The sequence below is a fragment of the Lolium rigidum genome, chromosome 3 (genome assembly GCF_022539505.1).
Source record: "Lolium rigidum isolate FL_2022 chromosome 3, APGP_CSIRO_Lrig_0.1, whole genome shotgun sequence".
NCBI classification, from domain to species: Eukaryota; Viridiplantae; Streptophyta; class Magnoliopsida; order Poales; family Poaceae; genus Lolium; species Lolium rigidum.
This window is the reverse complement of record NC_061510.1, coordinates 95,816,378-95,821,219: the sequence shown is the minus strand read 5'-3', so window position 1 is coordinate 95,821,219 and position 4,842 is coordinate 95,816,378.

Below are 4,842 nucleotides of genomic sequence, written 5' to 3'. Positions count from 1 at the left end.
GCCCATTTGGGATGCCTATGTCAAGTAGAGCCTAAGGACATACTTGTCCATATGCTACAGCGGAGCGTGTCTCTCTCCCATAAAGTGAATGCTAGGATCCATTTTATTCAAACAAAACAAAAAACAAAAAACAAACCGACGCTCCAAGCAAAGTGCATAAGATGTGACGGAATAAAAATATAGTTTCAGGGGAGGAACCTGATAATGTTGTCGATGAAGAAGGGGATGCCTTGGGCATCCCCATGCTTAGACGCTTGAGTCTTCTTAGAATATGCAGGGGTGAACCACCGGGGCATCCCCAAGCTTAGAGCTTTCACTCTCCTTGATCATATTGCATCATACTCCTCTCTTGATCCTTGAAAACTTCCTCCACATCAAACTCGAAACAACTCATTAGAGGGTTAGTGCATAATAAAAATTCATATGTTCAGAGGTGACACAATCATTCTTAACACTTCTGGACATTGCATAAAGCTACTGGACATTAATGGATCAAAGAAATTCATCCAACATAGCAAAAGAGGCAATGCGAAATAAAAGACAGAATCTGTCAAAACAGAACAGTCCGTAAAGATGGATTTTATTAGGCCACCAGACTTGCTCAAATGAAAATGCCCAAATTTAATGAAAGTTGCGTACGTATCGGAGGATCATGCACGTAAATTGGCTTAATTGTCTGAGCTACCTACAGGGAGATAGACCCAGATTCGTGACGAGCAAAGAAATGCAGTAACTGCGCAAGTAATCCAAATCTAGTACTTACTTTTCTATCAAAGACTTTACTTGGCACAACAAAACTCAAAACTAAGATAAGGAGAGGTTGCTACAGTATTAAAAAACTTCCAAGACTCAAATATAAAACAAAAATACTGTAGTAAAAACATGGCTTGTCTCCCATAAGCGTTTTTCTTTAACGCCTTTCAGCTAGGCGCAGAAAGTGTATATCAAGTATTATCCAAGGATGATGCATCGGCATTATAACCAGGGGTGTTGGGTGTTTTCTCAACCATGCATTGTATATTATCTATGTAAGTTTCAGAGGCTCCCTTTTCATTAGTCTTAGGCTTGCTATTCTCATCAAACAAATTTTCAGGAACAAGCCAAGCATAATTATTTTCTAGAGCTTCATGTATTGCTAGGAGCTTACATGGTATTGGTGCTTTAATCTCCCCATCATCATTAGCATTATTAGTGTATTTTAGTCTATACATATCCATTTTTTCAAGTGTTCTTTTAAAGTCGGTATAAAAGCCAAGCCTCTTATGCTTAATAAAAACTTTTCTAGCTTCTATAGCTATATCTTCAAATTCTCGCACTAAGACTTTTAGAACAAAATCTCTCTTCTCTCCCCGCTCCATATCAGAAAGTGTAAGAAACATGTGTTGTATCATGGGGTTGAGACTAATAAATCTAGCTTCCATCATGCGTACCAAACAAATAGAGGCATCTACATAAGTAGGGACAGCTTTTGCAAGTGGTATATCTTTAAGATCTTCATGCATACTAACATGGGTGAAAAATTCTTCTATATTATCTCTTCCAATTATAGACCCTTGTCCCACGTGTATATCTTTTACGATAAAATTAAAAGGAAACATGTTGAAATAAGTAAAGCAAATGCAAGTAACTAATTTTTTTGTGTTTTTGATATAGCAAACAAGACAATAAAAAAAGTAAAACTAGCAACTAATTTTTTTGTGTTTTGATATAATGCAGCAAACAAAGTAGTAAATAAAATAAAGCAAGACAAAAACAAAGTAAAGAGATTGAGAAGTGGAGACTCCCCTTGCAGCGTGTCTTGATCTCCCGGCAACGGCGCCGTAAATTTAGCTTGATGACGTGTAAAGCACACACCCGTTGGGAACCCCAAGTGGAAGGTGTGATGCGTACAGCAGCAAGTTTCCCTCGCAAGAAACCAAGGTTTATCGAACCGAGTAGGGAGCCAAGAAGCACGTTGAAGGTTGATGGCGGCGGGATGTAGTGCGGCGCAACACCGGGGATTCCGGCGCCAATGTGGAACCCGCACAACACAACCAAAGTACTTTGCCCCAACGAAACAGTGAGGTTGTCAATCTCACCGGCTTGCTATAACAAAGGATTAACCGTATTGTGTGGAAGATGATTGTTTGCGAGAGAAAACAGTAAAAACAAGTATTGCAGCAGATTTGTATTTCGAGTATTAAAGAATGGACCGGGGTCCACAGTTCACTAGAGGTGTCTCTCCCATAAGATAAAAGCATGTTGGGTGAACAAATTACAGTCGGGCAATTGACAAATAGAGAGGGCATAACAATGCACATACATGTCATGATAAGTACAAGTGAGATTTAATTGGGCATTACGACAAAGTACATAGACCGCCATCCAACCGCATATATGCCTAAAAAGTCCACCTTCAGGGTTATCATCCGAACCCCTTCCAAGTATTAAGTTGCAAAGCAACGAGACAATTGCATTAAGTATGGTGCGTAATGTAATCAACAACTACATCCTCGGACATAGCGCCAATGTTTTATCCCTAGTGGCAACAAGCACAACACAACCTTAGAACTTTACGTCACTCGTCCCGGTGTCAATGCGGGCATGAACCCACTATCGAGCATAAATACTCCCTCTTGGAGTTAAAAGCAAAAACTTGGCCGGAGCCTCTACTAGTAACGGAGAGCATGCAAGATCATAAACAACACATATGTAATAACTTGATAATTAACATAACATGGTATTCTCTATCCATCGGATCCCGACAAACACAACATAGAGTATTACGGATAGATGATCTTGATCATGTTAGGCAGCTCACAAGATCCAACAATGAAGCACAATGAGGAGGAGACAACCATCTAGCTACCGCTATGGACCCATAGTCCAGGGGTGAACTACTCACTCATCACTCCGGAGGCGACCATGGCGGTGTAGAGTCCTCCGGGAGATGAATCCCCTCTCCGGCAGGGTGCCGGAGGAGATCTCCAGAATCCCCCGAGATGGGATCGGCGGCGGCGGCGTCTCAGTAAGGTTTTCCGTATCGTGGTTTTTTTCGCATCAGGGGTTTCGCGACGAAGGCTTTAAGTTGGCGGAAGGGCGACGTGGGGGGCCACACGGGGGTCCCACACCACAGGTCGGCGCGGCCAAGGGCTGGGTCGCGCCGCCCTATGGTGGCAGCCCCTCGTGGCCCCACTTCGTATCCTTTTCGGTCTTCTGGAAGGTTCGTGACAAAATAGGACCCTGGGACTTGATTTCGTCCAATTCCGAGAATATTTCGTTACTAGGATTTCTGAAACCAAAAACAGCAGAAAACAAGCAATCGGCACTTCGGCATCTTGTTAATAGGTTAGTTCCAGAAAATGCACGAATATGACATAAAGTGTGCATAAAACATGTAGGTATCATCAATAATATGGCATAGAACATAAGAAATTATCGATACGTCGGAGACGTATCATACGCCATGAAGGTCGACACGCACCCCTTCCCCGCCGTTAACATGGTGGAGTGCACTTACCATGGAAGGTGCCAGCCAGGATTCTCGTGCAATATCAACATGGTAGGACCTGGGCACCACTCCGGTAAGGACGGAGATGAGGGCAGCTGCTCTCATAGCAAGGACACGGAGGAAGCCGCTCCACGCGATCGGCTCTGTCACGATGGCAAGCGCTACATCACAGAGGGAGAAGTGAGGAACGTAAGATATCGGCCGACCTCTCTCGACCACCTCCTCAACAAGTATGTGGGTCAATATGACCAACGCCGGCGGTACAACGACGATGATGAAAGAGATCGTCTGGCTAGGGACGCCAGGAGGCACCGTCGGCATGATCGCGACGAGGAGAGATATGAGCGCCACGCCAAGGAAAAGTCGTGAGAGCAAGACGACGTGGATATGCACTGGGACTGCCCCTTCTTCATACATTGCTGGGATTCAGGAATGAGCCGATTGCCTACAATCGGCAATTGTCCAGAGTGTAGACAAAAGAAGAAGGATGCAGCTAACGTGTCCGTGTTCAAACGCCTAGGGCCTCTCCCGCCTCGGAACAAGCACGCTGAGTCCTCTCGGGTAGAAGATCTCGAGGAACTAGAGGACGATGATGAAGAAGAAGACAAGTATCATCGGCCAAGGTGGTGCCCTGATGGGCTCAGCCGTTCCCAAAAGCGAAGGGTTCAGCGACTACGTGGTTTGGAGGAAGCCGAAAGGTTATACCTGCACACGTTGAGGAAGGCGCGGCCTGATTTGGCCGCTAAAATCCAGCGAACCCTGGACGAAGAAGGTCGGCCACAAAGGAAAGAGTGGCGCCCCAGACAAAAGAAAGCTGATGATGAGACATCGGCTGGCACAAACATGGTCTTCATCCTTCCAATGGAGTTTAGTGCTCCAGGATTAGACGAAGCACCTGTGGCACAACTTGACTGCGGCCCACGGCCGGTCATCTTTGAGAAGCCACGAGAAAGAAGCTACGAGCATCCGAAGGCCCTGTACTTGCGAGGTTACATCAATGGGCAGCCTGTTAACAAGATGTTGGTGGACACCGGAGCGGCAATCCAACATTATGCCATACTCCATGCTACGTCGGTTGGGACGCTCTAGCTCGGATCTGATCAAGACCAATGTGACACTGAGCGATTTCAACGGCCAAGCATCTGACGCACAAGGTGTTCTGAACGTGGATCTGACCATAGGAAGAAAAACCGTCCCTACGACGTTCTTTATTGTCGACAGCAAGAGCACTTATGCTGTCCTACTTGGGAGAGATTGGATCCACGCCAACTGTTGCATTCCATCCACGATGCACCAATGCCCGATACGATGGGATGGAGATGAAGTAGAAGTCGTCCACGCAGATGATTCAG